Source organism: Halichoeres trimaculatus, unplaced genomic scaffold (assembly GCF_033239565.1).
Source record: "Halichoeres trimaculatus isolate MK-OKI-2021-1 unplaced genomic scaffold, fHalTri1.1 fHalTri1_scaffold_20, whole genome shotgun sequence".
Classification (NCBI taxonomy): domain Eukaryota; kingdom Metazoa; phylum Chordata; class Actinopteri; order Labriformes; family Labridae; genus Halichoeres; species Halichoeres trimaculatus.
The window spans coordinates 5,729,935-5,755,760 of record NW_027437198.1 but is presented as its reverse complement, the minus strand read 5'-3'; the positions used below and the strand labels follow the sequence as shown (position 1 = coordinate 5,755,760).

The window sequence follows — 25,826 nt, the reverse complement described above, 5'->3', positions numbered from 1 at the left end:
GACAGTCAGAGGTGGATTGGTGCTTCATTGTTGAAGGCTAGCTCTGTCAAACAGAACATGAGCTATCAGAGGGTGATGTGGCTGTCATGGAGTTTTCTGCCTGTTGTTTCTCCAGCTATGAGACATGTCCCTCAGCATCAACACCATCAACATGATGATCAGGATAGAAAAGTTTTCGGAACAGATGGACTCATTCTGAAATCTGAGGGTTCAGCGTCTTTAAAATTCTAATTTCCACATATTGCACCTTTAAATTCATGCATCTCTCTCTTGAAGATAATCATGATTAAGACAGTTGAAAAAAAAACTTTAACAAACTCTAAAGCTGCAGAATAAGTTCAATTCTGCAAAAAATTGATGTTTATATAAGAAAACCTTCATGGATTTCTTGGCTTTTGGAGCCTGTGTCGAGCGGACACTGAAAACTTTATCCTGTGAAAATTACCTTAAAGTTGGAAACACAAAAGATACCAACCTTTTTGGGTTCCTCTGTTTGCAAATAAACTCCAGTGCATGAAACTGATGATTCACAAAAAGTGGCGTTACCAGCCTCATGTGTTTGGATCGATATTCAAAAAGGATTTTACGCTCAAACTTTTCAGCGATCATGGCAGAAAGACCTCCTTTGGATGACCTGAAATTGATAAACCTGTTCTTAAAGTCTGTTAACAAAAAACGTTTGGAGGGAAAAATGTCTTCAAAGTCAAGTGAACGCTGTCAGCTGTTTGGATGAAGACATGTGGCCTCTTTTCTATAACTCAGGATTTTTTTTTTTAGGAGTGAGTTACAAAGTGTGAAAGGGGCTTCAACAGGTCAACACTGCATTCAATCACTGTGATCACACAACGTAAAATGAAGTGTGTGCTCAGAGGAAAGCAGCTGAGATGGAGCCAAACAGGAGGAGGTCAGCTGACTCTTTTTTTACGACCTCTTTGACCTCTGACCCCTGGCCGTATCTCCCATCAGGTCCGCCGCAGTCGGTCAGATCAGAGAGCCAGACTGGCACCACCACCACCTCCAGATCGACTCCCAGCCTTTGTCCCCCAGCTTCCCCAGCCAGGGTGACAGGTTCTGGGGGACACGGCTGAGGAGGGAATGGGGGGGTCTGGGTGTGTGTCTGGATGGGTCTGGTGTGTAAACACTGAGTGTCCTTGATCTTGCGACACATGAAAGGGGGCCTGCCTGTGGGGTTGCCGGCCGTCGTCTATATGTCACCCCCCCACAACACACAAGTATTAACATACACACACACACAGGAATACACTGACAGCAGATTTATGTATTTATGCGCTGCAGCGGCACTGCTCAAAGGGGAATGGCTGAAGGGGGTTGGGGGAGAGTAGAAAGAGAGCAGGGCTGTTTGGTCTGCAGACAGAGACTGATGGGGTGCTGGTGAAGGGGGGCTTTGGGGGTTGGAGGGTGGTGTAAAGGTGACAGGAGAGCTTGAAGGGCAGCAGGGAGACATCTGGGGAGCGATGATGCTGATTCATACACGAGTTAGCGCTCAACTTCAGCAGATGACACAGTGTCACTTCACTGAGTCACTTCCAGTTACTCCTTCTACTTTTAGTCCATCAATAAACCCAGAACTCAAAATAGATTGCTCTTGCTGAAGATAAACTCAGATTGGCTTTCAGAAACTTCAGAATCTCACAGATAGTTGCCTCTCCAGTCAGAGCTAAACAAAGTGAAGCTAATTTTATCCTCCACGCAGTTAACTTCAGGACATTTCAAATGTGCTCAACCCTCGGCAATTTCAGCTCTAAATCAAAAACGTACTCTCCTCTACCTTTGATTAAGTTTTCTCCCTACAGCGTTTTCATTCCCTCTGTTGGAATTGAAACATCTTACAGCTTTAATGCACTTCAGTCTGCACTATATTTAACATATTCTACTTCCTTATAGCGCTGAAAAATCACAAGATCTTTCTTTAGTCGATGTTTTTAGTGTTTAAAGTTTGGAAATGTCTCCTCTTTCTGCCTCTACGAGGTGCAAGGCAGTGTATGTGCTCAGAGACGTAAAGCAACTTTTTTTTGTTTGTTTTAAGTGTTAAAATAAGACAGATTAAAGGTCTCATAATGATATCATAAGAAAATGTATAGACATACCAAAATCTCTCTGTGCTTAGTTCATAAAAAAAAAAAAAAAAGATCAGTGGATCCGGCTGCTAACAGGTCCAGCACCTTTACCCCTCTACCTGTTTTTTTTTTTTATATTACTGATCTGTTCTTTGACATGGGAATCCCTATTTCTAACAATTCAGAACAAACAAAATCTTTGTGTGTGATAATAGAGCTGTAACAGTAAAAAAGTGAGGCTTTTCAAAGGGAAGTGCAAGCACAATTAATATTAAAACATACTGATTGATGGCATTAACTTTTTATTTGATGCACTGTTGAAAAAAATGTAATTTTACAGGAAATGGTTTGTAATTGTTGACAAATTTGTACTGTGTTATTATAAAACAGCATAATGCTAGTAGATTTACAGATATTTTCAGTTATTTTACAAAGTCAAAAAAACAAATTAACAGAATTTTACACTTACTAACCCTTAATTTTTTTAAGTGCTTTTTTCTGTTTTCCAAAAACATTATACAAAACTGTAAAATTACAAAAATTATCCATAAAATGACATCCTGGATTTTTTTTTTTAGGTATGCCAGCTAAACCCTGTACCCTCCTCACTCATGGTTGCAAGTCTGTAATAAAAAACTTTTTTTTTTTTTTAATGTAAAAATGGTAAAAGCATTGGCAGCAATGTTTCCAGGCAGATACCGTAAAATTGCAAACACTGTAAAAAATGCAGAACAACATAGAATACCTGTAAATACACAGGACTACACTGTAGAAAAGAAAAAGAACTGTAAAAAAAGATGTATGTAAAAATGTACACATTTATACTGTAAATCTGCAGACATTTATCTTTAGTTTTACGTACAGAGTTTATTTTTATACATTACAAATTTATAATTGCACATGGGAAAAAAAGTATTTTCACAGGAAAGACCGTAGATTGATCTGACTGTAATTTTACAGTATTTGTCTGGAAACTTTGCTGCCAGTGCTTTGACCTTTTTTTTTTTTTTTCCAAGTTTTTTTTTTTTTTTTTTTTTTTTTTTTTTTTTAACAGTTTGGAGGTTTAGGACCTTGTTAAAAAAAATGTATAAACCAATAAATAAAAAATTGAAAAAGGTTCATTCATGTGATTTATCTTGTAAATTTGCAAGAATGAAGTCTTGGACTTACAAGTATAAAGTTATAAATTTAACTCTAATGCTACAGACTATCAGGAGAGCACTTGCACAAAAACGAGGACTGTGGAGCATCATGTGAAGTCACACTTACAAAAAAGGAGTTATTTAATCTTTAGACTCATCAGTATAAATAAAAGTACGAGTATACTTATGCTCATGTTGTGTGCTTTCCTTTCTGGGTCCAGGTTTTTAAACATCCTGAAAAGATAGCTAAGAATTTGGGGCTTTGTTATGAACTCCTGGAAGTTATTCACAGAATTTTCCCCAGTCACTAACTCATCAGTGGAGCGTTGCTTCCACAAAGTCGACACCTCTCTGCAATCTCAGCCAGGTAGTCTGAGAGCTACAAATGTATTTTCCTCAAAAAGAACCGTCTTCAGCACAAGGGAACTTATATTGTCCTCTATGCAGAGCCAGCTCTTGTTCAAATGAAATGTCTGCAAATTGCAGCACTGATAAAATATGACACAGACATAATAAATAACCTCACCCAGGAGAGGTGTATGTCATCAAAATAATTTTATACTGGTGATCTCACATTTTTCAGACTACATTTTTCTAATCTTTCATAAATTTATGATTTTATTGTCGTAAATGTATGAAATCAATCTTGTAAGTGTACTTTTGTTTAATTTAACATGGCCCTAATCCTCTGTCGTAGTTGAAGGCTTGTTTAAATGTTCAAAATAAGATTTTTGTTTCAAATTCATAATTCAGTGTCGTATGTCCAACGATGTAGCGTTCCCTCCCCTGTGCATACTAACTCCTATTCTCCTGGTCATCAGCTGTTCTTATCCTCGAGTCACATCTGTCCAACAGCACCCATCACACCCTCATTGTTAGCCTATCACATCATACCACTGCTGTCTTTTTTAAATACGATGTCATTCATGTCATAATGACATGCAACCCTGCACCTCCACTCCATCCTGTCTTCTCACAGCAGTACCAGCTTCATCATTTCATCACGCTCACCATTATCTGGATAACAATAAAGATCCTATGGAGGAAGAAAGAAACTGTAACATATATTTCCTTATTTTCTTATTGTCAGACAGGTTTTTGAAGTGTCTTTACCTTGACATGTTTCAGCTGCTGACCTTCCTCAGGAGTCTTGATGTTGCTGTGATGCCTCTTCAGCTGATCTTGCTGTCAGAACATGTCATCACCTGTCAGACCATGATAAAACAATGAAATGTTGTCCTTTCAAATAAATACTTATATGAAAACCATTGAGTTATCCCTCCTGATTGAGAACACCCCTCTCAAACGTCATCACAAATCTGCTCATATTCCACATGTCCAATGAGAAATTTAAAGGTATCAAATACCAAAACCCTTGCATGGACGTATAAATGAATTAACTAATTCAGCTAGGCACCACCTTGCTGGTTGCTGCTGCCTGTTGAATCATCTCTCTCTTTGTCCGTTTTTCTTGTAATTTTTTTCATCTCTTTTTCGTCATTTTTGTATTTAGAGTGGGTCATTGCTTTGTATGGTTCATGTATGGTTCGTGATACTTTGGTTCGTGATATGTCAATGCTAACTGGTGGAAGGCCAGATGTCTCCCCATAAGGTGAGGAGAAGGAGGTGAGGATGACGTGCTGGTTCTCAGGTGAGAGCTAAGAAGTGACGACATGGAACTGTCCTTTCATCCATTGTTATTGGTAACGTTTGATCTATCTCCAATATGATGGACGAGCTAGCCATACCAACCCAGCAACAGAGACAATACCAGAGGACAGAGTAGCATCATGCTATTCACAGACATGGCTAACAGAGCTAACATCAGACGCCAACGCCATGTTGGAAGAGTTTCACCTGCTGTGCGCAGACAGGATCCAGGAGGCAGAGACTGAACAGACTGTTGAAGAAGCTCAGTCCTGGACCCTGTGGAGGTGGAGGCTGGCTGATCTGAAGAATGATGGACAAGCTGTCATCATCTATTTTCTTATGGACCTTTTTGCACTTTCTGTACACCTTCTTACTTTAGTTTTCTTGATTGCTGCTGTGACTTCAATTTCTTTGTACATGTTACAATGCTATTCTATTCTGTTCTATTCTATTCTTACTAACTTGGTGCCCTTGGCAAGGTTTCATCTGGTTTCCCTTAAATTCCAGCACCAATAACAATTTTTACATACTTAAAAAAAAAGCAAAAATTGCATGATGCTACTCTGCCTTCTGGTATTCCCTCTGTTGCTGGGTTAGCACAGCTAGCTCGTCCATAGAGATAGATCTTACGTTTCCAATAACGATGGATGGAAGGACAGGTCCATGTCGTCACCTCCCAGCTCACACCTGAGAACCAGCACGTGGTCCTCACCTCCTTATCTTAATCTTGTGGGGAAACATCAGGCCTTACACCAGTTAGCATTGACATGCCTCAGGCTGCAAACAGCTGATTTCACATTCACAATGCAGCCATAGTTACATGAAGGATCTCTGGCCAAACACAGGAGAAAAAGTAGTAAAAATATCACTGAAGCCACAAAAAAATTGGTGTTCATGTTCAAAAAATGAGCCATACAAGGTAATGATCCACTCCAAATACAAATATTACGAAAAAGAGATGAAAATAATTACAAGAAAGGGACAAAGAAGAGAGAGCTGCTGCAAAAGGCAGCCATAGCCAACAGGGCAGCACCTGGCCCTAGGCAAGTTAGGGCCGGCTCTGGATGTAACTCACAATTTACAATAACTGTGTCAAAACTACAAGCATAGTTTACATAAGAAAGTCCTTCCAGAGTAAACTGTTGTACTACCATCATGACTCAACACTTTGACTGTCCTATCCATACACACTGACACGAAGACTCATCATTCTGATGCATCGACAAGTTCACTGACACAGATATTTACTTGATATTTACCTCCACCAAGGAGATTATGTTTTTTGGAGAGTTTGTCTTTGAACAACATAATTCAAAAAGTAACAAACGAATCTTGATTACATTTTCAGGAATTGTCCAAAATGGGATAAGGAAGTAGTGGTTAAATTTTGGAGGCGATCAGGATCATCGTCTGGATACAGGATTTTTTTAAAGGGACTGTTTTCACCATATGTGTATATAACTCCACCATAAATGGTCGGATTGCTTTGTAAAACAATACAAGACAAGGTCAACATAATTTCTGACAGGTGTAAAAGTATGATCCAGATCCTGGCAAAATTCTGGATACTAAAATAAGTAAGTTAATAAGAGACTGACTTTTACATTTAATCCATCTTTTTTTATTTATATGAATTACTTCCTGTTTTGCAACTGACAGGGATCATTCAAGAAGTGTACAAAAGCAACTGAGAAAAACTGATGTAAAGTCAGACATGCAATAAATATGTAGTACCAGAAGCTCAACACTAGAGGGCGGAGATACTGATGTGTCCACACACAGGAGCCAGTGTATAGACTCTATATTTAACTCAAATGTTACAGCCTTCTGATGTAAGACAAGACGAGGTGCAATAAGATAAGACAGAAGGAGACTAGAGACAACTTTCTGAGACTGAGAGGACCTGCAGCACCAAATTGCCAACAAGTGAGTGTCTTATGAGAAAGAAAGAAAGTGAATAAGGGACAAAAATGGAGACAGTGTTTTGAAAATGAGATATTAGAAGGAGAAATGAAGTTCAGTGACTTTTAGGCTAAATAAAGCCAAACATACATGAAAACATGTTCCTGAGAAATAAAGGTTTAAGACATTTTGGGTGTTGAAAAGCAGTTTATAGTAAAAGGGTCGATCTTTAAGGATTGTTTTTCAGAAGATGAATTCAGACGATATTTCTTCTGCTAAATTTATCAGATATAGTTCCCACTGATCTCCTCGTCATGGCTTTAATCTCGGACTCTATGGTTAGAGCTTCTGACTGTCGTATCATATTATGTTTGCTCAGAATCACAGATGGTATTTTCATCATAAAACTCGCGCACACACAAGAATCATTTCAGCCCCCAGAACAGTCTTTTACTCTTTTCTCCACTGGCAAACAGCTAAGCCTTCAAGAGCGCAGAGAGAGGGAGAGAAAAGGACAGAAATAAAGGGGGATGTCTGGGTAACTTCAATAGCCTCTCTGTGTCCATCTAATATGGAGGGCTTGCATGCTGGGAGTTGGCCCTTTCCATTCAGACAGACCTCGAAATCATAAAGACCTCTTCTATGGCCCCCAACCTGAAACCCACCCACCAAAGCCCTCGCTGGTATAGGCCCCTTCCATGGGAACTTGCAATCTGCAACGTAATCCCACTTTGGCCCCTGGAGAAGCCTTTCCAAACAAACCATGTGAGTCCTAATACCCCAGGCTTCACAAGTGGCTCCTGGCTAGGCCTGAGCTCCAGCACCAACAACAACTTGGCCCTCCTTCTTCTTTCTTTCTCATTCTCTTGCTTTTCTTCTTTCTGCGGGTAGACGACAAAAGAAAGGGATCTCCTTCTAATTGCTTCGAAGATTGAAAAGCTGAGCAGGGCGGTGGGCGGCTACATCGGGGAAATGAGACGGAGGCTCTGGAGGCAGCGGGGGACTGTCAGTCTGGCTTTGCCTGCCCTGGGTGTGCGGGAGCTGGGATAAAGGAGCTGGCAGGACAGGCTCTGCTGCAGAGCCCGGCCGAGTGGATCAGAGCGGAGGCGGGCGACTCCCAGGGCCCGGCTTTACAACTCCGGCCAAACGCAGGACTATGAGAATGTGGAGGAGCTGAAGCAGCCCTGCTGGAGGCCCTGTGCACTCATGGGAAAGGACGTCTGGTCTTCACAACTGGGATTCAGAAACCATAGGCCGCTAAGAACAGCATGTTCAAGCCAAGAAGGAGATTCTGACAGAGAGGAGGCAGGAACATGGAGGATTGGGAGACGTCCAAACCTTTCGCCTCGTATGCACAGTCCAGCCACCATTGATCAGTGTGAGGTGGATGATGGAGTGTGTGGACACTCAGCTGGGGTGGTCCATGACCTTTGAATCTGTTGCTAAGACATGCAGAGATGCTAATAACACAGACACACACACACCTGACCTCTGTAGCAAGCACATCCCTCGGCCTTTCGAAGAGTTTCTCTTTGCTGTTTATGAGATTAAAAAAATCAGCTTTCATGATTAAGAGAATCAGTCATCTTCCTTCAAGAAGAAACAAAAATTAAGGAAGATTCGGGTCAGAGTGGCTAACACGTCGCTTTCAAGTTCAGAGATCAAAAAATAAAAGCGCTGGCTTCTCCTCATGTGTGCTGACATGAGATCCAAAGATTTTGGCCTCACTCGCTCCACAAAGTTCCCTCAGCCTCCCCTCCCTGACCTCCTTTCATCCCTCCATCCCTCTGCCTTTCTTCTTTTTAATACAAATCAGCCACTCAATGCCATGCACATGTTTTAGTGTTATTTGAACTCAGGCAGAGAACTTCAAACAGCTTTCAAAGTGAGCAGACTTTTCCCCCTCTCCCTCCCTCCCTCCCTCCCTCCCTCCCTCTTCCTCTCTATCTTTTTCTCTTTTTGAAAGAACACAGGCGTGCGTCTGAGCACACCTGATCACAAGGTCGAGAGATGGGGATTATGATATGCAAATGAGGCTTTGTTATCAGCGTTGACATTCGTTATAAAGCCGCACCTTGGAGAGGTGAGATGAAAAGGTGGCAACTCAACCCCCCCTCACCCCTTTTAGCATAACTTCCCCTCTTGAACACATCGGCCTACCTAACCCCCCCACTCCACCCCCCCACCTTCTTTTTTTTTTCATTTAGATCAAAAGGTTACACACAACAAAGAGAGGCCTGAGTGGAAGAGAAGAAAGCACCAGTACACACTTCTGTGTACTTTTACACAGTCAAGACTATTGATTGGTCAGCTGCCCCAAAGGTGTGTGAGCAGCTCCATCACTTATGTGTGTGTCCGTGTGTATATGTGTGTGTTGGATTAGACCGTGTCCTGATAAGGTTTTCGTCTCTTCTGCCGTTAAAGCAGAACGGAGGTCTTTGCAATTACCAAACACTGTCGAAAGGCTTTCATGTCGCTCCCCTGCTGTGACAGGATAGGGACGAGGACACACTTACACACACACGCTCTTGCTCACACACACATTCATAGACATGGAGAGTTCGAGTCCTTTCAAACACACACAGAAACATGCATATGGTCGCCCCCCCCCTCCCTCTTCAATCTGCGTACGGTTCAGTTCAAAGGAGTCCAAGCGAGGTGGCAGTCTGTGCTACTTTTCCAGCTATTAGCCTGGCCCACCATCTGCAGTGATCCAGTGAGGAGTGGGTTTTATGAACTTCATAAAGGCTTGGTTATTAGAGTGTCAGGGTGGAGATGGGCTGTCTAGCCTTTGAGTTGAGCAGCGGGGGTCCTCAATGCTTTGATGTGAATCATTCTGTTAAATAACTTCTGAGAGGTGGAGGGAGCTACTGAAGCCTCACAAAAGGCCAAGGCCCTGTTATATAAGTGATAATTGACCCAAGGATGCTTTTCTGCCTCTTTATGTCACACTTTCTTTACACATTAGAGGCAACAGCTCGGTGATCAATAAAGAGAAGGATTTTACACACGTCCTCAGATAAACCCTCATCCTCACAGTAACACTGACGCTACACGGTGAGAGCTCACTGGGATTTTAATAATTACATTGGACTGAGATCAGGTCTTAAATCCACAACACAATCTGAACACACACTTTTTTCATCTTGTATTTTTCTTTTCTTTTCAGTTTTATCATTTTTTACAACAAAGATTTTATTTAATGAGACGTCTCACTACTGGGGTTAAGCAGAATGACACCTTCTAAAAAAACAAAAGAATAAAAACTCATATGAAGCGCTGAGGTGACAGAACAGTCCTGACTACAGCCGTACTGTCCCTTTAGTTGCTGGAAGCATCACGTCCACAGCATTGAAAACCACTCAGCTGAAGTGCACAACATGGCCTGCAGGTGGTGCTGCTGGTTTACTTTACAGTTTCCTTTACATTCAGTTCAAATTCAGTAGAAGCAGACTTCTGCCCTTTTGATATCTTAAATGGGCAGAAAACACACACATGAACACTCTGCGACTTTCACACTGAATACAGTTTTTTTTAAGTGCACACTGATCAGTCAGATAACTGACAGAAATAATAACTGTTTTGATGACTGTAATATGAAAGTTACAAATGGTAGATTGATTATAATATAATATAATATAATATAATATAATATAATATAATATAATATAATATAATATCATATAATATCATATAATATCATATCATACAATATATCCATCCATCCATCCATTCATTTTCTTAACTGCTTATCCTGTTCAGGGTCATGGGTGGCTGGAGCCTATCCCAACTGTCATTGGGCAAGAGGCGGGGCACACCCTGGACTGATCGCCAGCCAATCACAGGGCTGACACAGAGACAGACAACCATTCACACACACACACTCACAACTAGGGACAATTTAGAGTGACCAGTTAACCCTATGAGCATGTCTTTGGACTGTGGTAGGAAGCTGGAGTACCTGGAGAGAACCCACGCATGCATGGGAAAAACATGCAAACTCCACACAGAAAGGCCCACCGGCCAAGCTGGGAATCAAACCGGTGACCTTTTTACTGTGAGGCTGCAGCGCTACCCGTAGTGCCACCATGCAGCCTTTATAATATAAAATAAAATAAAATAACATAATATGAAATAATATAATATAATATATTAAAATATAATATAATATGAAATAATATGAAATAATATAATATAATATAATATAATATAATATAATATAATATAATATAATACAATATAATATGATATAATATAATATAATATAATATAATATAATATAATATAATATAATATAATATAATATAATATAACATAATATAATACAACAGAATATTTTTTTAATCATTTTTTTTTTTACCATCAGGTAAATTTTGGTGACACAAAAGCAGTACAACACATAAAGAGCAAAATGCAGTAATGGAATGGAAATTATTGTATGAAAGATGCAGTGAGGAGGACCTGTTTTAATTGGACTGCCTTGCCACCTTCTGGCCTGGAGTCTCACACTCACTGTCATGAATGTCACAAATTGAGACTTTTAACCAGGCGTGTGTTTGTTTTGGAGCTAATTTTCTTTGTTTAAGTCAACTTTTTACTGGACACAACGTGATGAGGTAAGGTATTTATCATTGCTGTTACATAGCGCTAACATTTGAAATGTGACAACAAGCAACCTTGTAAGTTTCTACCATAGTTCAGTAGCCAGCTAAATGTAGCGGTACTAGCAGCCCGGTGCTCTAAGACGTGTCTGTAATGTGTAACTTTAGTGAATCCTGGTTATGTCCTGCCAGTCATCTACCAATCAGAGCTAACATAACCTCACTCTTCATTTTATTGATAGACTCAAGTTTGAACAGACCACTGCAGAATAACTGCTGACTGTGGGTTGGAGTCAACATTAGCACAAACAGTTTAGCTCCTTTGTTAGCCTTAAGCTCGTGCTCTACCTCTCTCCTGTTTTGCTTTCTTCTGCTCTTCTGTCCTTTTTCTGTCTGACAGTCAGGCTCCTGTGTCCACCATCACTACAAAATTAATCACAGAAATCGTTTTTAGCAGAGAAAAACACAGATGTCTCTTATCACCACTAAACTTCGTCAGCAGGTGTAGTGTTGTTAAAAAGACTTAGATGTGCAGCAAATCAATCTGATCCTGCTCAACCCAATCAGGAAGCTACAAAATATTTCGAAATAACCAATATTGGCGCTGATAATCTCATTTTATGATGTGGATTATGATCAGGCATATATCTAGAAGGGAGACTTTTTTTAAGACACTTTCAAACACCTCACATCTCCCAAAATTATCAGTAAGAGGAGCGGTTTAAGTGATTTTATGTCATGTTCTCTCTGTGTACTAGGGATGTAATGATACATTGTGTGACAGTTATAATTGGACACATGTGATGATTCAAATCAGCTGAGAGAAAAATGAATTGTGATGCCCTATTTAAACAGCAGAGGGACGTTTTTCCCTAAAAAAAAACAACATGTAAGTCCTGAATGCAAACCTGAGATTGTTTATCTAAAGAGATTTTGTTTATTTGTATGATTCATTTAGTTATTTTGATGTGAGATTTGTTTAAAAAGTCCCTTTTTCTAATTTATTTTTTGTTATTCTAGATAAAATGTAATTTCACCTGAACTTTTTGGAAAAGGACATACTTTGTTTTGCACAGCTTACCCTACCTCAGAGAATTAAAACAGGAAATATCCTTACAGTTTTTATACATTTAAAAACATATGTGTGGTTGAGTGTGCTTTAAATTTTGCATTCATGTGTACCAAAAGTACCAAAATAAAAGTTTAAGGACGCGATCCAGCCAATCAGATCCTGAGAAAGTCAAACACAGTCGGCTAAATCAGCTGTTAGAAAATAAGAGTACCAAGTGCTGTGATGGCACTGTTAGAAATTCTGTGTGGAGTTTGCATGTTCTCCCCCTGCACGCGTAGGTTCTCTCCGGGTACTCCCACAGTCCAAAAACATGCTTAATTGAACACTCTAAATTGCCCATAGATGTGAGTGTGTGTATGAATGGTTGTCTGTCTATGTGTCAGCCCTGTGATTGACTGGTGACCAGTCCAGGGTGTACCCCACCTCTCGACCAATGACAGCTGGGATAGGCTCCAGCCACCCGCAACCCTAAACAGGTTAAGCGGTTCAGAAAATGAATGAATGAATAAATGTTACATAGTGCCTAGACAGTGGAAATGAAAGACTGACAGAGGTGCCTGTAGATGTTTTTTAAAAAAAGCATCTGATAAGGTTGGTACATCAGTCAGATCAGTCACAATTGGCACATTGGATCTGCCATGTTACTACAAATCACTGCAGAAGCTGAGGGACCAGTGATGTCCCAGTGTAGGTTACTGGACCCAGAGGTGTTCCAGTGTAGGTTACTGGCAGCAGCAAGGTTTCCCCGGAGGGCCAGGAGGAAATGATGCACCTCAAAAAAGAAAAAAAGCCATCACTCCAGGGTTGCATCAACTAGGGATGGGCGAGTATTGATACAAGGTGTCGGGCCGATACCAGCCTTTTTTTCAAGGTATTGGTTCTTGTGAAGGCTGCAGATACCAGCAGCAGATACTCAAGGCAAGAAAATCTTTCGTCTAGCAAGTCCTCCTCGCCACTAGTTGCTGCTAATTGCTGCAGTTTAGCACCACGGCAAATGTGCGTCAGGCCCTGTTCAGACAACATGAATGAACCAGAGAGAGTTAACAGTTAAACTGTTTTATTTTGCACTTCAGTTTACTTTTAAAAAATACTTAAACTCTGACAGTTATTAGTTTTATTGTACAATTTTAATATTGTATTTTCTAATATTTATCAAAAAACTTATAAACTCAGAGAGAATTGTTTGTGTTTTATTTGGACTTAATGTCAGAGTGGCTGTGCTGTCTTTGATCAACATAATCCATTACTGTGATTTTAAATTTTATGTATCAAAAGTACCAGTAGTATTGGCACTCAGTATTGGTGAGTACTCAAGTGAGAGTATTCAAACTGATATCAGTCTGAAAATAAGTGGTATCACATCCCTGTAAACAACAATTTGTCACCATCATGACTTTGATTACCCCCCCCCCCCCCCCCCAACATACACACACACACACACACACACACACACACACACACACACACACACACACACACACACACACACACATTGTTTTGTTAGACTTATGTCATCTTTACACAGCCACACTGTAGTGTTTGAGCATACATACTGATAAGGATGAACTCTTGAGTCATACAGGAAGTGAGTTATAGTCAGTCACAGAGAGAGAGACATTGTTCCGGATTGTTCTATTTTAATTAACCCCTTTCTGAGGGGTTTGATCTTTTTGATCTCTGTCTTTGCTTTGTTTGTCTAATTGTTACAACCTACCCTGGTAGTGGGGATGGTTGTAACAAAGGACCACCATGTATTTGACATCACCTGCTGAGATCCGTGATATTCTTGCAGAGGTTTGAATTGGTGCCATTGGTAGGAAAAAAAAAGTGGAAACTTTGCATTAAAGTTTTTTTTTTGTAAATATATGTTTATTAATTTTTCAAAACAAAAACAAGAAATAAACATACACCACCGAGAACAAAACGGAACACTTCAGCTCATGGTTTCACAGCCAAACGGAAAGGTGGAAGACTCAGTATTTTCAGAAAATATACATATTAATATAAATATAAACATGAGACAAAGATCAATATGAATACAAATAAAAAAAGAATACCTGGCAGCTATTGGGAAGATTTCAGCTTTGGTCAAAACAAACCGTCTTGTGAGAATGGTATAAATATCTAGATCTATATGTGTCAGGAAAGGTTTCCATGTCTTAGCTAATGCATGTCAGAAACTTTGCATTGAAGTTTGAGAACTCTGGCTCAAAAATTCAGTTAGTTAGAGGTGCGGAAGCAAAAAGTGTTACAACCATACCCGGTTTCCCCTACTGTGTTTTGTATACTTGTATGCAAGAAGGAATAACTTACATCTTTAAAATCTGTGAATTTAGGCAGGGTTTGGGTTATAAGTGTTTACTGGATGGATCCCTCTGCCTCCACACTCCCTGTGCATGATTTATATTTTAAGCAGTGCTCTGATCATGTTGTCAAAGTTAGTAATCATACTCTGCAAGGTGAGTTAAAAATCAGCTGTGTGAGCTGACTCTCTGGACACTCACGTGGGCTGTTTTTCCCTGACGTAATCGCCTCAGCCCAGCAGGTGGCACCCTGTCCAAACACATTTCCCCAGATTTTAGGCAGCCTGAATTCGGACGGACCTTCCAGCTCACCAGAACCACTGAGCGCACCCGGTGGATCGGACGTGAGGGTGGGTTGTTTTGGAGCTTTTTGTTTTTAAAAATAGAGCAGGATAAATTCCACACATGTTGGTTTATTTCCGGCACACTGCCTGTGCCCCTGCTTGTGTAGTCGCAGGATTTCTAAAGGCTGCTGCTTGTGTTTGAGGAGGGAAATCCGCGTCTTATAGGGACTGCAACGCCGTGACGCAATTCAGCCTCCGCTGCTGCAACACGATAAAATATGAATCACCCTCAAAACGCCGACGACGGGATGCTTCTTCTTCTTCCTTCCTCTTCTTGTGGGTGTAAACAGCGTTCAAATGACAAGGAAGAGGAGGGGGTGTGGCGCTGACCATCTCCCATTCACCCAAACATCACACGCCCAGAGAGCTCTGTGTGCATCTGTGGCGTAAAGGGAATATAATCCAAGAGGGAGCTGTTCCGGGGATCGGGTGGGATCGCTGTCTGCTCCGGACTGTCGCTGGGTGCACAGGCCAGCCAGCCAGCCAGCCAGCCCAGCAGCCTGCCTGCCTCTCGGCATCCCACCGCAGGCTCTCCGCGCAAGAGGATCCTCTTCATTACGCAGATTCAAAGCCTGGATGCAGAGAGGAGCAGTGGCCCTGTACACGAAGATGCTATAACCACGGTGAGATCGGAGATGTGCTCTCTGTTGTTTTTGAGGATCAGCTGTTAGGTCTGTTGTTACATTACAGCTGGGCTCACCAGTGCAGAGCTGAAGCAGAGATGTAGGGAGGACAAAGGGGCGGATGGAGCTCTTACAACAGCCATAACAGCTTTATGTCTTTCTGTTATTCATTGTATGGAGTCACATTCTCTTATTTTAGAGCTGTGAGGATGCTGCCATAGACTGCTGGTGTGTACTTCCTTCTTTAAGCACATTTAGGCTTTTGGACCAGCTCTGTAAGCCAGTCAGTGTTTGGATGACAGTCCTGCCATAGCTCCTGGTGCATCTTGGTCTTGTTATTCATGCTGTTTGAGATCTCTCTATGAACCACTCACTCCCATCATCCCCTCTCTTCTTCTCCTAACAGCAGGCCAAGGCATCACAGTCGTACAAGTCGTACAAGTCGACATCGATCGCTGGGACTTTCATCTCTGTGTCACCTAATTACACCAAATCCCCTCTTTACTCTCTTTATTTCAGGGTGAGATCATCAGGGGCCTTGGCGACATCTCTTCTCAGATGATTTAGAGTTTCTGCCCCGTGTCCTCGTCTGAACTGCTCTCTAAATGAGCTCTAATGGGGCTTCTCAGACAGATATATGTGCACATAAAGTAGTTTGATATCTGCACTTCCTCATATCAGATCTGTCTGAACTCTCAGCTCAAGAAAACATCGCTTTCATGCAGATAAAGCTCGGAACAAAATAAAACAATAATGGATAATGAATTTAAATTTCATTCCATTTTAACAAATGTATTGTCCTGTCTGTGTTTCTCCAGGCACGTTAGCAGCATGATCCATGGCTGTGGTGTTCAGGGAGGCTGTGCAAGTTGTATCGCAAGAGGAAATTGAATGCCTCTAACATCTCAAGGTAAGACTTTTCTCCTCCTGTTGTGTGTGTACGAAGTGTTGGAACTGATCCATGGCCTTGAACAGCTGCTCCCTGCCTCACTTATTTGTGTCCCCTCGTCTAGACCAGAGGTCTGCAACCTTTACTTCCATAAAGTACTCTTCCATAAGAGTACTTTATCTTCACTTATGGAAGTAAAGGTTGCACTTTATCTTACTTTATCTTCACACTAAAGACAAAAGTGTGAAACAAAATTCCAAAACACAGTAAACATTTAGTAAATAATTAACTAAATTATAAATTGTTTTTTTTTCTATAAAGTTGTACATATGATGTCTTTAGTTTTTTTTTTTTTTCAAATACTTAAAAAAAAGAATAAATGTGACAAATTTAATTTTAAAAATTTGCAAAATTAAAAAAAAAATTGCAAAAAGAAAATTCAGAGAATTTTTTAATTTAAAAAATAGTCAAAATTTTACAAAAAAGTTATCAAAAAATGCAAAAAAAAAATTAAAAAATGTCATGTTTTGAAAAATTGCAAATTAAAAATATAATTTAAATAATTTGCAAAATTTGCAGAAATTAAAAGAAATGAATGGCAATAAAAAAAAACATTTGCAAAATCTTCAAAAAAAAATTGGGATTTGTTTTTTAAATTTGAAAAAATGTCAAAAAATTGAAATTGCAAGAAAAAAAATCCAAAAAAATTCAAAGAAATTTGCAAAAATCTTAAACAAATGTGAAATCTGTATTGCAATAGGTGATATTTAGTTTAAAAAATGGTAGCTCATGATATTATATTCACTTTCAATCTCTATAATTATTAATTCTCTCTGTAAGAGAAACAAAAATGGTACGTCTAGATCAAGGGTTGCAGACCCTTGATCTAGACGTACCTTCACTCATTCCCAAACTTAGGTCACGTCTTTGTTTGCTCCAGTATCTTTGTGTTACAGGTGTTCATCCATTAGTTTGGCTCATTTCTTGAAAAAGAGATAGAATTCTCAAAACTCTAAGATCATGCGAAATAACAATCTTACGGTTTAGTACAACACAATAGCCACCTGCTAAAGCAACACCCATGTGAAATAACCCATTTCACCCATGTGAAATAACAATCCTACGGTTTAGTACAACACAATAGCTCACCTGCTAAAGCAACACTGTAACTCATGCTTTAAAACTCCTTTCCCATGAAAGTAGTCAGTGCCACCAAAATGCAAAGATCCTTCTGAGTTGCTTTGGCTCATTTCTTGAAACAGACGCTCTCAGCACTCCTGGTACTTTTGCCAAAATGACCTGGATGGTTCAGCACAACACCAGGGTTCACCTGCAAAAGCTCATCAAAACAGTTCACTCGTGTGAATGAACATTCGCGTGTCAAAATGACTGTCCTTTCAAAATGTTACGGCAGAGGACCATTGAAATATCCCTCATGTCCACCTCTCAGTCTTAGCCCTGTCCTTCATTGACAAAGGTTACTGTTCTACTTTTTTTCTGGCTAGCAGATTACAAATGTGCATAAAACAAACTGAAATCAATCAATCATTAAATAAATCAGTTTTCCCGGCCTTTTCCCTCAAACCCACCACCATGCACCCTCACTCCTTTTCCTCTTCCTTGAGGAGGCAGTTGTCCTTGTTCATTTCCTTGGCCAGGTACCTCTATGTTCAGAAATTGTATTGGTCCTGGTCAAGCTCTACCCACGGAACATTAGACGTCTGATGGGCATGAAAGGACAGATTATGTCTATATCGTGTCTGACAATCCAAGACCATATCTGGACGTCTACACAATGTTTAAAATAGTTCCACTATTTGGACATCTAACTATGACCCCGCTTGGACATCAACATGCAGTTCAACATTTGAACGCTGTCTTTCTGGACCTCTAGTGAAGGTCTAAGCAGAAGTGAATGAGCCCACTGAGCAAAGAGGCAGTCGAAGGACATCCTCATGATGCTGTTTTTAGACGTCTAATTTTGGTCTCCTGTAGGTGCAGACCGCTACTCCAGGTGTTACATCTACCGAACGTCCATTTATGTCATCCACAGTAACCCCTACCTGTGCAGAGAGACATTCAAAGGACATCCCTGCAATGTTGTTAGATGACTAATTTTAACCATCAGTTTTTAATGAAGGTAATATTTTGTTTGTTTACATTTCCTGTTTTCCCTTTTAAAATGGTGATGTGATTGTCGCAGTAAATTTTCCTGTAGCTTCATTTGTCTCAACAGCAGGTTTGAAGCTGAAATGTATAACTCCTTTGTATGTATTTACAGCTACCATCTACTGCTGAGAAAATCAAATGAAGTTAGAGGAGAATGAACTGGAACAGTCTAACACCTTCAGACAATAGACTAGAATCAAGCACAGAAACTAGAAGTAGGATAAAACAAAAGAATACTCAAAAAGGTGGCGTCAGTAGCAGCAACCGTGATAGGAACTCAATTCATAGTTCATGGTTCAAATCCTGGCAAGGACAGAGGTTTTTTTTCCCTTTTTTTGACAAAAAGCGTCTCCATAGAGAAATTGTTTTTGTTCTAAAATGAGTTTAGATTTCACGTTGAAAGGACGCCCTTCAAACGTCTCTTTGTGCGGTGGGTAACTGATACAGAGATACTGTGGATGTCATGAGTGGACGTCAGAAAAAGACGTCAATTGGAGTAACAGTCTGCACCTTCAGGAGACCAAAGTTAGATGTCCAAAGTTCCCAACAACAAGATCTATTCACTTGGCAATCATGCTAAATATAGGCTAACTGTGCTAACTGTTCTTTATCATTTACAAAAATGTATGACAACATTTTAATTTGTTGAAATGAATGAAAAATTCAATCATGTTGTGTAGAGCTGCCGAGTGGCATGTCTGTGTTATTTTGAGAATAAGATTTCTGTTTAAAAATGGGCCAGACCAACAGAGAAAAACTGTAAAACAAAGACTGTGCATTTTGACATGTTGATGTAGGAGGGATGTGTCAGCGATTCCAAAGGGAATAGTCTTTTTTTAAAGCTCAATTAGACAAATTGCTGTGGGGGTGAAAGCAAACAGTGGCAGCTGAACCTGGATTGTTGGTGGATAAAAAGGACCATCAGTCTGTCGAACAGAGACGCACAGAAAAGCCAAAAAATACATTCATGTGTGTGAAGCTGAAGAAGTGTTAGCTGGATGTGTCAGTGTTTTCCAAGTGTGTTTGTGTGTGTGAGCTGCAGGCAGTGGATTCTGAAGTTCAGCTACAGTTCATATTTTGACAGGTTCAGATAATTCAGCTTTGGGCCCTTTATTTTGGATCCTGACATTCACCTCTTGTGTTTTCAGCCAGTGGGTCAGTGTGAACTTTGAGCTCACACAAGTCCTCATAGTTTTAAGCCCATTAATGTGTGTGTGTGGCTGCTCAAAGTCATCCAGAGATATCTCCCTGAAGCAAACGTAGAATGCAGGGATTCAGTACTTTGATCATAGGGATGATGCACTTTTTTAGGAAGTCTGGTCATTCTGAGCTCAGATTGTGGTGTTTATAATAGATGAAAGTTTTTTAAAAATTCTTTTTCATTTAACCTTAATTTAACCAGGAAGTCCCATTGAGATTAAAAAACCTCTTTTACAAGAGAGACCTGGCCAAAATTGGCAGCCGTACAGAGTCCTGGTACATATAAGACGACACAACACAATCAACTGGTTTAAGAAATAATAATCAAATCCACATTTGGCTTTCAAGAAAAACAACCACATTCTTAATGATGCTCTTAAATTCACTAAGAGAAATCATTTTATCCAATTTGAGCTCTTTTTGAACATAATTGAAGATTATTCTACGACCATGGTGGCCAGTAGGGCTGCTTTACACAAAGGAACAGAGGTAAGATGGAAGTTTTCCCAGAATTGCTTTATAGATAAAAATCAGCCAGTGTTTTTGTCTGCAAATTGTTAGAGAAGTCCAACCAACCAAATCATAAAAAATACAGTGATGGGTGAGAAATTTTGCATTGGTTAAGAAGCAAAGAGATGCATGATACACTGAATCAAAGGATTTCCTCATGGGAACCAGGATAACAAATAAATCTTCTTTATAAAAACAACAACCAAAAATGGGGATGTCCCGATATTACATTTTCACTTCCGATATGATACCGATACTGCAGCATTGAGTATTGGCCGATACCGATATTAATCGGATACGATATCAGCATTAAACATACATACTTTTATTACTTTTTCTGTAGTATGTCTGTCATGTTAGAAAAGGCTTGATTAAGTGATATTATTCAAACAAAGAACAGTTGTCAGCAACAGTAGGTATGAGCAAAAAATGACCCATTTATTATTAACCAATGGGTAACAGAAACTGCTTATATCGGAGATTTTAGATGCATTCCGATACGATACCTCTAACCAAAGATAAAGTTATTGCTAAAATCCTGTGGACCTTCATTATTTTATCTGTATTATTGTATTATCTGTACAAAACAACCTTTAACTCAACCGTACATCACAGAAATTAGACTGCAAATCTCAGGAGCTCAATCTCCTGTGACAACTTTTTGTTAAGCGCCCCCTGTGGACAAAGTGATCCCTCAAATTTCATTCCTGACTTTGTTCATTAGCTGGTGCTATTTCCTGGTTAAAAATCTCTCTCTGTGATATTTTAATGGTCAAAATGCAGGGCTGTTTGCACGACAACGGTTTTAGGCTGAAACGCAAAAGTCTTGTTGTGTTTCAGCCTCATGTTTACACGGAAACTGTGTTTAAACCGACCTAAATGCAAACTTTTGCTAGGTGGATTTTTTCTGAAATGCTTCTGAAACCATTGCCATGTAAACAGTGAGCCGGTTATTAGTGGAAACGCTGACGTCACACCCTGCCTCGCCCTTTACGCATACAACAGGACAACAGTACCGTTGTTACATTCGTTGCGAACTACCGTTTTGTGCTCGTCCTGCTCAATCTGCTGAATCTGCTGTGTCTTTAACAAAATGTGCATCTGTTGCTTCACTCATGAACTTAGTATTTGAATCAGCTCAACTGTACTTTGGTGGAGATCTCCCTAAAGTGGCTTCTGGACCAGACAGTTATTGCGCCAACTGTAGGCCTGACATGCTTACTACAGCATTTTCAGTCCCTCAACTTTTTACGTTGTAAATGCAGATTTTTTTTACAGCATTTTAGCGTTTTCAGATGAAACGCTATCATGTAAAGAGGGCCTGCATCTCTTAGTTTAAACATTTGCTGTTAGAATTGTAAACATGTTTCTGCATCAACATGGTAAGTTGGGAACGTACCACTGCTCTGCTTATAGATAGCTGCATTTCGTTTTGAAGATGCTTTCATTGTAGTCATGCATTTTGAAATCTAGTTATTAGGGGAGGGAGAAAAAAATGGTTATATTGTAGTAAGAGGATCCTTGGTTTAACGATTTTAAATCGTGATTTTTTTTTTTGTTCAAAAACCTTTTTTTCTTTCAAATTCAAGTCCTTCATTTTAGTCTTTGTTTATAAACTGGGTTGGAAAAAGTTGAGATGTCAGATCCCCTGAATATACCCTGGAAACTGACTCAAATGTGATGTGCATTTTTTGGGACATTATAACCATCATGTAACTTTTTTACATGGTCTGGAGTCAAAAAAAGCAAACATAAAATCGCAAAAACTGAAGATATCAAAGAAATGCAGTTTTAATCAAACCAGCACCACAATGATCTTGAAAGAATCAAATTAGGAGAAAAGCATATCGCCCCAGCCCTATTTGTTTCACACTTCAAAAACGCGGGTTATACCCAGGGCCCCTGCAACCAGATTACAGATTTTGCACATGATTCATGCCTCTAAATGGATTTATAAGATACCATCAGGAGAGGATAATGTTATAAGAAGTGGTGACAGATCCAGTGTTTGTAGTGATAAGTACCAACGAAGGGTGCCACAGGCAGTAGCCTGCAGCTCTCTACATATTACATTTCTGTAAAAGTGAGAACCATGGGAATTCCTCCTACTCAGATACGAAGCTGTCTCATTTAAATCTGAGCCAGATAAAACAATTAAAGGGAGAAAATCCTGCAGGATAAAAGATAGAGGAGAGAAAGTGAAACAGAGAGCAGGGTGTGTGTTTTGTTTCTGTTACAGTGTGAGCTGTGTGGTTCAGCCTGTTTTTCTGAAACCTCAACTTCTCCTTATGAATGTGTGAAAGTTGGACCAAAGCATCAAATGTAATAATATGTAGGATGGTGAGGTGTTTTCAACCCCCTCTTCTGTTTGCTCACATGCAGGCAGTGCATTCACTGCCCTGTACATTTTGATTAACTGTCAACATCATGCACTAAAAATCTTTAGCTACTGCTGTTTTTGAAAATCAGGCAGCCATCATTGATTCAAATAGAAGTTTTGCAGTTTTCTTTTTTTTAAACAAGGTGTAAATATATATTAGTCAGGAAATGGCTCTATAAAGTCATTATGATGATGCCAAGGTTGTGTTTATTTTGTAGAGTTTGCTTGTCTGTAAAAAACATACACTTCAAAACTTACAAACAGATCTTCATGGAATTTTCAGGAAATGTTCGAAATGGGATAAAAAAGAAGTGATTAAAATCTGGAGGTGATCCGGATCACCGTCTGGATCCAGGACTTTTTTATTAGCATAAATGGTCAGATTGCTTTGCAAAACAATACAAGACAAGGTCACCATAATTTTTGACAGATGTAAAAGTATGATCCACATCCTGGCAATATTCTGGATACTAAGATCCAGAATATGAAATACATACTGGGTCATCATTATCATACAAACCTGCAACTAACACCAAATTGTAGCAGTCAGCTGAAAGGGGGTATAACATTAAAGTCGGACTAAAGTGTTGATGACAATCACAATATGCTTGGTGGAGGTCTGCGCTCTCTGAGTGCTTTCTAGTTAAAGGTGTTACAAAGATTTTGAACCAGACTTGTAGCTAACACCCATTCTCATTTTTAGATTAGAATAGAATAGAATAGAATAGAATAGAATAGAATAGAATAGAATAGAATAGAACGTTATTGTCATTGTAATAAGTACAACGAAATTGAAGTCACAGCAGCAAACAAGAAAACAAAAGTAAGAAAAAAGGTCCATAAGAAAATAGATGATGACAGCTTGTCCATCATTCTCCAGTTCAGCCAGTCTCCACCTCAACAGGGTCCAGGACTGAGCTTCTTCAGCAGTCTGTTCAGTCTCTGTCTCCTGGATCCTGTCTGCTCACAGCAGGTGAAGCTCTTCCAATGTGGCGTTGGTGTCTGATGTTAGCTCTGTTAGCCATGTCTGTGAATAGCATGATGCTACTCTGCCCTCTGGTATTCGCTCTGTTGCTGGGTTAGCATGGCTAGCTCGTCCATCTTGTTGGAGATAGATTTTACGTTCCTGATAACAATGGATGGAAGGACAGGTCCATGTCGTCACGTCTTAGCTCACACCTGAGAACCAGCACGTCATCCTCACCTCCTTCTCCTCACCTTGGGGGAAGACATCAGGCCTTGCACCACTTAGCATTGACATGCTACAGGCTGCTAACAGCTGATTTCACATGTAAACAATGTGGCCATGGTTACATGTAGGATCTCCAGACAAACACAGGAGAAAAATTTGTAAAAATATCACTGAAGCCACAAAAAGTTTGGTGTCCATGACCAACAAATGAGGCATACAAAGTAATGATCCACTCTAAATACAAAGATTACAAAAAAAGAGACAAAAAAAATTACAAGAAACTGACAAAAAAGAGAGAGCTGCTGCAAAAGGCAGCCATAGCCAATAGGGTGGTACCTAGCAACACTTTTAGGACACTGCCAAATTTGAATTTCTCTGAAAGACCTGTTTCTGTGGTCAGATTATTTTTGATCTGTAAAAGGCTCCACTCAAAATAATTAGACTGACTTCTGCAGAAAGTGTGGCCTTGCATATGGACAGATCTTTTCAAGACACTTCACCATGGCAGGACACACACTCACACACACACGCACGGAGGCTTTCACACTACACATGCACATCATCCATAAACTGAAAAGCCAGCAGGGAGGCCATCAGCTGCTGTCACTGTGACGAGCAGCCACAAGTGTCACACAGCTAATAGCTTCTGACGCTGCTGTGTATGTCTGTGTGTGTGTGTTTGTGTTTGAGTGTGTGTCAGGCTTTGTGTGCACTCACTAACCAGCTACTATACAGCATGTTAATGGAAGCAGAGCTTTGCTAAAACAGTGTTTCGCAGCAGATGGACAAAGAGGTGGATGAATCTGTTGCTGCTGAAGCTACACAGAGACAGGAAGAGTTATGGGAGGTGTTTATCTGGCTAAACAGGAAGTTAACATCAACAGAAAAGGGGAAGTCTTTGTTTACAAGATCTCACACATAGATTTCAACTACACACTCAGAGCACACTTGTTTTGCACACACACCTCGTAATATAAATACACTCATAGTTTTAGGTAAACAAATGATCTCTTCACAATCACTGCTCTGCTGCTTTGAACACATCAGTCCTTTTGATAATGCCCTCTAAATTGATGATGTCATTTCCTGTTTCTCAGAAATATAACTTCTGACTGACTTGTCTGAGAGGACACTGTGCTCTGTTCATTTATCACGGCTGATCTCAGAGTCTAAAGGTTTACAATGTTGAGTTGTTTTGCTGGTTTTGGCTAACGTCAGCAGAGTTAGCACCAATTTCTCTGAGTTTTCTGGGAAACTAGGTTAAACATTGAGATGTCATTTCTCTCACACATCATGTTGTATTTAGAAAAAGACCATACAAGTATCTTTTAAAATTATAACTATTAGAGACAGACTGATATGTTATTTTAAAGATATTACAGATACTGATTATCAGTAAGTGATATTTGCGGCCGATATTTATTTGCAGTAAAAGTGAAATATTGGCGCCAAAATTTGGGATAATACTAACTTCAACACTTAACTTGGTTTTAACACCTTTAAGCAAATGTTCATTGAACAGCTCCCAGGCTCAGCAGCTGTCTTCTACAGCTCAATGAAAATGTAAAATAATAGATAAATAGCTCCCTAAAGTTTTCTACAGTAAGTCAAGTTTTCCAAAAAATTTCTCTGTGTGTTGCCAATCACATGGTACTGTGGGAGAACAATGCCAGAGACAGACTAGCGAGAGGGCAGAGAGGGGTGGCTGTATTAGAGCCAAAATAACAAAGCATTAAATTTAATACTTCAGGATTCTGAATTTGGCCTTTTA

At 39.8% G+C, this 25,826-nt stretch overlaps 1 protein-coding gene across 1 annotated transcript in view; it reads left to right on the top strand.

Annotated features, from left to right (window-relative positions):
* Positions 1–15,030: 15,030 nt before the first annotated feature.
* Positions 15,031–25,826, top strand: part of tex2 (testis expressed 2) — a 54,120-nt gene continuing 43,324 nt past the window's right edge. Inside the window, 2 exon segments of the mRNA XM_074695964.1 lie at positions 15,031–15,715; positions 16,534–16,625. The gene's annotated coding sequence lies outside the window, so the exon portion shown is untranslated.